Source organism: Camelina sativa, chromosome 17, assembly GCF_000633955.1.
Source record: "Camelina sativa cultivar DH55 chromosome 17, Cs, whole genome shotgun sequence".
NCBI lineage: Eukaryota > Viridiplantae > Streptophyta > Magnoliopsida > Brassicales > Brassicaceae > Camelina > Camelina sativa.
The window spans coordinates 15,718,052-15,728,385 of NC_025701.1; the positions used below are offsets into that span (position 1 = coordinate 15,718,052).

General features: G+C 36.8%; 1 pseudogene; it reads left to right on the top strand.

The window, feature by feature from the left end:
* LOC104757345 lies at positions 76 to 2,088 on the top strand (annotated as a pseudogene).

A 10,334-nucleotide genomic window follows, 5' to 3' on the forward strand; every position in this document is an offset into this window, starting at 1 on the left:
TTTTCCTCTTTTTTTTTTTTTTTTTTTTTTATTCCGTATTCCTTTTCTCCGGCCTCCCCCACATACCACTCCCTATAAATGCCAAGCAAAATAGCTTTCCTCGATAGCTCCTAAATCATAACTACAATCTACAACTCTCCTTCTTCTTCTTCTTCTTCTTCTTCTTCTTCTTCAACCTTTGTTTCAACCTTCAACAACCATTTTTTTCTAATAAAGATTTTGCAGCTTAAGTGTAAAACAACAAAAACCAAACATGGTGGTTTTGCCACAGCCAGTCACTTTAGATAACCACATCTCCCTACTCCAAACATACAAACCGGTTCCGGTTCTAACTTCACATTCAATCCCGGTCGTGGACCTAACCGACCCCGAAGCGAAAACCCGGATAGTAAAAGCCTGTGAGGAATTCGGGTTCTTCAAGGTCGTAAACCACGGCGTCCGATCCGAACTCATGACTCGGTTAGAACAGGAGGCTATTGGCTTCTTTGCCTTGCCTCAGTCTCTTAAAAACCAAGCCGGTCCGCCTGAACCGTACGGTTATGGTAGTAAACGGATTGGACCAAACGGTGACGTTGGTTGGATTGAGTATATCCTCCTCAATGCTAACCCTCAGCTCTCATCTCCCAAAACCTCCGCCGTCTTCCGTCAAACCCCTCAAATTTTCCGGTAAATATTTGCTTTTAATCTCAGAAAACAACATAACATCACTTCTTGTCTTCATACTATACATTAAAAAGTATATTATTTCTTAAATAAATCGTCACTACTTTTCTTGATACATTTCAAGAAACAGAGCACTCTGTTTTTTTTCCACGTTTTAGCTGGTAGTACTACTCTGTTTTATCCGTTGGCATCTAACCGTAGTAAGTGGTGTTTGAACAGAGAGGCGGTCGAGGAGTACATGAAGGAGATAAAAGAAGTGTCGTGCAAGCTGTTGGAGATGATTGCAGAAGAACTAGGGATAGAACCAAGGGACAGTCTGAGTAAAATGCTGAGAGACGAGAAGAGCGACTCGTGCCTGAGACTAAACCATTATCCGGCGGCGGAGGAAGAGGCGGAGAAGATGGTGAAGGTGGGGTTTGGAGAACACACAGACCCACAGATAATCTCAGTGCTAAGATCCAATAACACGGCGGGTCTTCAAATCTGTGTGAAAGATGGAAGTTAGGTCGCTGTCCCTCCTGATCACTCTTCTTTCTTCATTAATGTTGGAGATGCTCTTCAGGTACCTTTTCTTCTCTTTTTATTCTCTTTTTTTTTTTTTTCAATATACAAATCTAAAATTTAGGTTTGATAATTTTATTTTATTTTATGTATTTAAGGTTTGATTTGATATTTTTGTTTTGAAACATTCCTTGTATTTTGGCTGGTCAAAAACTCAAATACTTCAAAAAAAAAAAAAATATACAGTTGTTTTTTGGGAGAAACTGAGATAAAGTGCTCATTCTCGTCTCTTCTCTTTTTTAAAAAATAAAATAAAAAATAAAAGAGATGTTTTTTAAAGTTCCTTTTTCTTGTGTGTGTACGTCTAGAAAATCTTTGTAGACATTGAGCCTCACGTGACAATTACTGTTACACGATAGACATGTATGCAATATAATATTCTGTTATAAGTGACATTTCAAAAGCAAAAGAAATAGTATAATATAGAATGTTTTTTTATCCTGAACTTCAAAGTCTAATTCCCATTTCCCATATAAGTCAGACGCATAAATTAACAATACACGGTGTTTGCAGGTTATGACTAACGGGAGGTTCAAGAGTGTTAAACACAGAGTCTTAGCTGATACAAGGAGATCAAGGGTTTCGATGATATATTTCGGGGGACCGCCATTGAGCCAGAAGATCGCACCATTGCCATGCCTTGTCCCTGAGCAAGAGGATTGGCTTTACAAAGAATTCACTTGGTCTCAATACAAGTCTTCTGCTTACAAGTCTAAGCTTGGTGATTATAGACTTGGTCTCTTTGAGAAACAACCTCTTCTCACTCATAAAACTATTGTATGAGAGTAGTCGTGACTCGTGATGATCCTTGTCATCCTTTGTATGATAAAAAGTCATAATCACAAAAAAAGATGGAAACGGATAGTCTTTTGGATTAGTTTTTTCTTTTTTTGGNATGTTTTTTTATCCTGAACTTCAAAGTCTAATTCCCATTTCCCATATAAGTCAGACGCATAAATTAACAATACACGGTGTTTGCAGGTTATGACTAACGGGAGGTTCAAGAGTGTTAAACACAGAGTCTTAGCTGATACAAGGAGATCAAGGGTTTCGATGATATATTTCGGGGGACCGCCATTGAGCCAGAAGATCGCACCATTGCCATGCCTTGTCCCTGAGCAAGAGGATTGGCTTTACAAAGAATTCACTTGGTCTCAATACAAGTCTTCTGCTTACAAGTCTAAGCTTGGTGATTATAGACTTGGTCTCTTTGAGAAACAACCTCTTCTCACTCATAAAACTATTGTATGAGAGTAGTCGTGAATCGTGATGATCCTTGTCATCCTCTGTATGATAAAAAGTCATAATCACAAAAAGATGGAAACGGATAGTCTTTTGGATTAGTTTTTTCTTTTTTTGGTATGTTTTTCATTAGGTCCAAAAAGCATTAGGCTTTGCTTAGAGTTTGACCCAACCAAACCAACTTTTGTATCTTCTCGTCTTCTTCTTCTCCTTTTTCTTTTTACCATAATTTGTTTGCCTTTCTTGGAAATAGCAATTAGTGTTTATTCTTCTCTTTATATTTCTTCATTTAAGATTTGATTCGTTCCTTTTTTTTTTCCGTTTCCTGCATCAATTTCTTTGGTTCTTAGATATAACAAATGTGTTGAACTAAATTTACATTTTAGCAAAGAGGAAACAAAACAAAACAAAATACAAGTCTTCCACTTTATGTAATGTCCTCAGCGTGTCCTCATGTAATGAAATTATTGCTATTTCTCTATCTTTCTCCTATTTTGATGGGCTCCTCGCCGTCAAACATATGGAATTCAGCTAAACAATTGGTGATATAACAAATTCTGCATTGCTTGTATATCTTTCTCAATGTACTGATATGACATATGTCTATCTCTATGCACATATGCGGAAGATCTTTTTTCTTCAGGTTTTTATGTGTTATGGAATTAGCCCATGTGAAATTTTGAATAATTTGTGATATATCGAATCCTAATAACTAATTTTATCTTTAACAAATGATATCAAAATTTGCGATTTATGTTATTTTAATCCAAATAAAAATTTTCATTTTAGTATTCATTCATATTATAATTCAACAACTGTATTGATATGGCAAACCAAAGAACATCATTAGCGAAACTAGAAACATAAGGTGTTAATGGTTGCAGCGGTTGGAGTTAACAAATCCATCTGCGGATTAAACCGCTTTTTATTTACTATTTAGTGTAGTTTGCAGTGGTGCGGTCCAAAAAAAACAAAGACAAAATCGAAATGGACCAACTGTAGGCTGCTTTTACTTACAAATACCGCTGCGGTTTGTTGTCCACATTTAAAACTGAGTGGTATGATTCGCAGACAGATTTGTACGACCCGACAGTGATACATCGATGAATAATAACTTTTAAGACCATCTCCATTGTATTTCTCTATTTTTTCTCTAAAATAGAGTAACTCAAAAATAGAGCATTCTTTTCCTCCAATGTATTACTCTATTTTCACCTCTATAATAGAGTTAGTGTATAAAAATAGAGGTGAGAATAGAGTTGCTCTATATATAAAGCAATCCTATTATTTTCTCTATTTTAGAATAAAATATAGAGTAGGGTTGGAGCAAATGTTGCTCTATAATAAAGATTTGACTCTAAAATAGAGTGGGGTTGGAGATGCCCTAAGTCGCATCATTAAACTATCATTTCTATTTGAATTTGTTACTTTAGTTTTGTGTGGAACTATTTAGAGCCAACGAAATGTTATTGTGCTGTTAAAAAACAAAATCTTATTTTGGAATGTGGATAATGGATATAGGAAGGCACTCTAGCAAAAGAAAGAGTAATGAATAGTTTTCTCCCCATCTCACCCCCTCAATTCAAATGCCAATGAAATTAAGAAAAAATGAAAAGCTAATGAATTTTTAAAAGTTGAGGAAATACTGACTTAACATAATTAGTTGTATTTTTTCGAGATGTTTTAAAGATCTAGAAGACAATTAAGGTTAAAACATTTTTTTTTCTTTTTTTTTCTTCCTAAAACAACGTTTGAAAGTTGACAAGAGAAAAGAGCAGAAAATAAAACAACAATTGTTTTAAATTAAAATAAGCATTGGGGAAAATAAAAGTGGAGACCACAGAGAAAAAGGAGAGACAGGTGCTACGTGCTAGGGATTCTTACAGCTTTTAGAACTGTACGAAACGGAACAGAGAACTGTACAGTTACTGTCGTAATGTCGTTGGTTACGACTTTTATTTAGACACCAGTACCCCATTTTTTTCATTTTACTTGTTTCTTCATGATACCAAAATATATCATAATCTCTTTATCTTAATATATTTATACACATAAGTAACATCTCATTTTCTCATCGTTATGTAACATCTCATCGACATTAACAATTCTCGTAGCTTTTTTAAAAATTTTAGTTTATTTGTAAGAAATTTTTTGAAAACAAGCATGTCACCAAAAAAGTTTTGAAACCGTTGAATTTATAAACTGCAAGATCTTTAATTTACATGGAGCAGTAAATATGGTATGACAACAGTTTTTGGTTGTCTCTTGTCAGACTTTCAGGTAGTGTGTCAAATATCAAGCGCGATATATGTTTCATACTAATATTTGTTTTTTTTTTTTATTACTTTAATAGAATCGGCTATACTCACCAACCCGAAATTTTATAGGTAAATTAGTTACATTTTATGTGTACTTTAATTGATCCAGTTACATTACTTCAATACCAAACATTCTCATTTTAACAAAGTTGTGGTTGTAGTACAATGGTAAAGACTAAAGATTGATGGGTCGACTGTTCCAATATATCCAAGATAGGTAGCTATTGTACTCCCATTTGACAACTACCGTGATGGTCACAAAAACTGGATATTTTGAACTGTTTGGATATTTTCATCAAAAAGCTTGTGTGTGTTTCCGTATGAATAAAAAAATTCTTTAAAACATTAAAAGATTTTTTTTTTTTCAATAGCAAACAGCCAAATACTACTCTAAGATTTTTTATTTTATTTTTCTTTGTCATCTAATATTATTAAACATCAAAAAAATATATATAAAGTGATATATCATGGTTTTTGTGGTTTTTAACCATGATATAAAGAGTCTTTTAGTGTCTTTTCATTTGTTTCTAGGATGTTTTTGAGTCTTTACAGGTTTTTAGCATGAAAGGAGCAAAGTGGAGCAATTTGGATCAGTTTGGAGCAATAATCCGCAAGAAATCAACTTGGAATCGATCAGAGGAGATGGTGTCGATCGACACTGCCTTAGCATCGATCGACACCCAGTCCAAACCGACGAGAGAGCCAAATTTGGAAGTTTTACAAAGTTGCCCGAAGTTTTCCATATTTGCAAGACTAGTCCCTGACGTGTTTTAGGACATATATATATAGTTTTTAGGTTTTCCAAACCCTTAAGTTGTATTCTATCAAGTTTTATTTTTCCTGCAACCCTGAGAGATTTTGAAACCTTTTGGGAGAGAGATCTGAACTGCTTTGAGAGAATAATTCTTGAACTCTTTCTTATTCTTTTTAATCTCTATTGCTTATTATTCAGAATCATGTCTTGTTCTTCATTGATTATGTCTGAGTAGTTTGCTTGTTAGGTTTAGGGTTTTTCACAGAGATTTTATGAATTATTAGATCTGTTTATTTAGGATTCATTATCTATCTAGATCTTCATCTTAGGTTGTTCTTCATATTAATTCTTGATTGATCACCTAGAATTAATACTTTAGGAAAATAAATTGATATGAGAATATAATTGATTTTCCTGATAAAACCTTTTGATGAGCAAAATTATTTCTTGCAAAGAGATTTGATTTAATAATTTTGTGAACTTATCTAAACCTGATCTTATTGCTGATTTTTGACCTAGAATTTTACAAAGAGATTTGGATTTTCTGGTTTTAAATTTAGATATTATTTGCAGTGAGAATTGATTTAATTTACAAAAGTGTTTAGAGTTCTAGATCTGTTCTTAATTGCTTGAATCCTAATTTATTGATTGATTTAATAATTCATAATTTCTTGAGAAATTCCTTAAGCCTAGCTTTTTGATCATCTGAATTTTCACAGCTTTTATTTAATACTTTGTATTGTTTATTTTAATTCAATTTAATTTGTTTAGCATAATTGAAAAACTCTATAATTTATTGTGTAGTCTTGAGTCCTTGTGGAATTTGACCCCTAAGTACTGCAGTGATCTCTTAATTTGAGAGAGTAGCTCTAGGGATTAATTTGAGCATTTCAAATTTTGGCGCCGTTGCCGGGGACTCTTTGATCTACCATTAGATTTGAGTTTTAGATTTTGTCTAAATTTTTCTTTGTATTTTCAAACTAACACGCTTTTGTTTTCTTCTCTCTTGTGTGTTTCAGGTGTATGCCTAATAAGCCTAACACAAGGAGCAACAAGACTGGTCCAATTCTGAAGCTTTCAAACCAAGAGTTGGGAAAACTTGAGCGTGAGAACAGAAAAGCAGCCAAATCTCTGAAGATGGTTAATACGATCATTCTGATGCGTGATGAGGCTGGTGTTTTGAGGGATCAAGAGGGCCACTTGCGCAATGAGCAGGGCCAAAAGCTTGATGCAGAAGGAAACGTGATTCCTGAACCTGTTGTCAACGAGCAGGCTGTCGTGAACCAGCAAGCTGGTGTCGTTGATGATCCGGATCTTGGTGTCGATCGACACCAACCAGGTGGCATCGATCGACACCCACCTGCAGACGTGCGTGGAGCTGCCAACCACGTACAGAACCCAGTTCGACGACAGGAGCAAAACCGGGACTTGATCAGGACCATTGCTGACTACAACCGGGCTGATCTTGTGTATGAGAACCGGTCTGCTATTGTTCCTCCCCCTTTTCAGAGGAATGATTTTGAGTTGAAACCTGCGTACTTTCAACTAGTTGGGCAGAGACCTTTCTCTGCTTTGCCCAATGAGAAGCCTCTGGACCATATTGAGCATTTTGAGGATCTTGTGACCAGTATCAAGGCTAATGGAGTGACTGAGGACTTCATATTCTGCAAGCTCTTCCCATACTCACTTGCAGGAGAGGCATCTCAGTGGTTGAAGCAGTTGCCAGCTGGATCTTTGACATCTTGGCAACAAGTCAAAGTGGCTTTCCTCAACCATTTCTATGATGATGCAATGTCAGATGAGTTGAGAGTCAAGCTATCCACTTTCAAGCAAAGACCAGATGAAGCTTTCAAGGCAGCTTGGGTGAGATTCAAAGCTTATCAGAGGGATTGTCCACACCATGGTTTTTCAAGGGTACAACTGTTGAGTATCTTCTTCAGAGGGTGTGACTGGAAGTATCAGTTAGCTTTGGATGCTGCAAGTCATGGGAACTTCAAGACAAGATTTCCAGAAGATGCTGAAGTTTTGATTGAGAATTTGGCTTCTAGCAATAGCACTAAGGGAGCAGATGCTGAAAGGAAGAGATTGCATGGAGGATTTGATTCAAACCAGTTAGCTTCTGTTAATGCTAAGCTGGATTCAGTGCATAATCTCCTTATGGGTAAGAAATCTGTTCATTTTGCTGCTGAGGTTGAGACATATGAGCCAGAACCTGATCAAGGACACCAAGAGGAAGATGTGAACTATGTGTATGGGAATCAGGGACAGCGGTTTGGAAATCAGCAAGGCAACAGGCCTTACAATGGGAACTCTTCAGGCTACACTTCCAAGCCAGAGTATCAGCAGCAACAACAGAACAATGGCTATACAAGGACATATGGGAACTCATCTTATCAGTCTCCACCTCCTAAGAATTCTTCAGAGAGTAGAATGGAAGCCATGCTTGAGCAGCTTTTGCAAGGACAGGAGCATTTGACAGTGACATTCAATGGGAAGATTGACAATGTCTACACTGAGCTGAATGGGAAGATTGATGCATTGAATGTTCATGTTAAGAAGCTGGAGATTCAAGTTGCACAGACTGCTGGGTCTGTTAAACGACAAGAGAGTGTTCTTCCAGCAAGAACTGAGTCAAACCCCAGACATGCTTGCAATGCCATATCAGTGCGAGATGAAGATGATGGTGAACTTGCTTCTGCAGAAAAAGAAGAGAAATCGACCAATCTCTCGGTTTCAGATGATGGTGTCGATCTACACCACCTGGGTGTCGGTCGACACTCATCCCAGACGAGCCCAGAAACCGCAAAATCTCAGGTTCCAGCAGTTGAGAGGGTGTACCAACCTAAGGTTCCTTTTCCTAAGTCTAGGAGGTCTAAGCAGGAGCTTGAAGAAGCTAGATGCAAGGCTATGATGGACAAGGTGATGATTGAGATGCCATTGATTGATGCTGTGAAGCTTTCACCACCACTTAAGCGCTATGTCAAGAGAATGGTATCAAATAGTTTGAGCCCTGAGGAAGGAGCACTGCTTACTAAGGATGTCAGTGCAATTCTGTTGAACCAGCCTGTTCAGAGGAAGAAGGAGAGAAAGCAGGAAGTGGTTGTCTCTAAGAAAGTGAGTACAATCATTCAATGTAGGACTGCTAAGAAGTTACCAGATCCTGGAAGCTTTGTACTTGATTGCTCAATCTCAGCAGGAAGGTTTTCTCACTCACTTTGTGACCTTGGCTCTAGCATCAACTTGATGCCACATTCTGTTGCTGTGAAACTTGGAATGACAGAATTCAAGCCAACTCAGATTTCTCTTATCTTGGCTGATCGCTCCCGAAGAACTCCTGAAGGTGTTTTAGAAGATATTCCAGTTAAGGTTGACAACTTCATGATTCCCACTGACTTTGTGGTGCTGAAGTATGATCAAGAGCCTAAAGATCCTCTCATCTTAGGAAGATCNTCAGGATTTTAACCGGACTTAATCTCTTACTTTGGGGTTGGAAATCAGTGGACTAGACTTCTTCTTCAGGCCATACAAGACAGTGCAATTTTTCAAAGTATGTCTCCCCTCTCTCTTCCCTTCAGTGCTTTAAAAAAAAAAAGAGAGAAAAATCAGAAAAAGAGAATAAAAGATGAGATGATTTTGATCAGTTTAGAGAGGTAGGTAAATTACCAGTGACCTCATTATTCTACTCTTGAGTCAAATGATCACACAAAACTTGGAAGCGAGGGGTAGGTAAATTACCGATGACCCCGGTATTCGCTTACACCTTTGAAAATCAGAAAAAGAGAGAAAAGAAAAAAAATTTTGAAGTGAGAAAAGGGAGAGGAAAGGAGATGTAAGAAGAATGTCTTGGCCTGAAGAGAATCCATATGCCACTGTTCGATACACCCAAGGTAAGAACTCACCTGTACTTGCTTTAATTTATATATTGAGATGACAATGAAGATTTCAGAGATTCCAAAGGATTGTGGGATTTGAGTAAGGAATGTTGATGCTAATCATGGTTAAGTATAAAAAGTAAGTTCTTGAGTCAGGTAAATGAAGAGTGTGAATAAGAATCATCATGCAATTGAGTGAGTTCTCTGTTTTCAAACCTCTTTCACAGGTCTAAGTTTATATTTTGCTTGAGGGCAAGCAAAGGCTAAGTCTGGGGGAGTTGATATATCATGGTTTTTGTGGTTTTTAACCATGATATAAGGAGTCTTTTAGTGTCTTTTCATTTGTTTCTAGGATGTTTTTGAGTCTTTACAGGTTTTTAGCATGAAAGGAGCAAAGTGGAGCAATTTGGATCAGTTTGGAGCAATAATCCGCAAGAAATCAACTTGGAATCTATCAGAGGAGATGGTGTCGATCGACACTGCCTTAGCATCGATCGACACTGCCTTAGCATCGATCGACACCCAGTCCAAACCGACGAGAGAGCCAAATTTGGAAGTTTTACAAAGTTGCCCGAAGTTTTCCATATTTGCAAGACTAGTCCCTGACGTGTTTTAGGACATATATATATATATAGTTTTTAGGTTTTCCAAACCCTTAAGTTGTATTCTATCAAGTTTTATTTTTCCTGCAACCCTGAGAGATTTTGAGACCTTTTGGGAGAGAGATCTGAACAGAATTCTTGAACTCCGTCTTATTCTTTTTAATCTCTATTGCTTATTATTCAGAATCATGTCTTGTTCTTCATTGATTATGTCTGAGTAGTTTGCTTGTTAGGTTCAGGGTTTTTCACAGAGATTTTATGATTTATTAGATCTGTTTATGTAGGATTCATTATCTTTCTAGATCTTCATCATAGGTTGTTC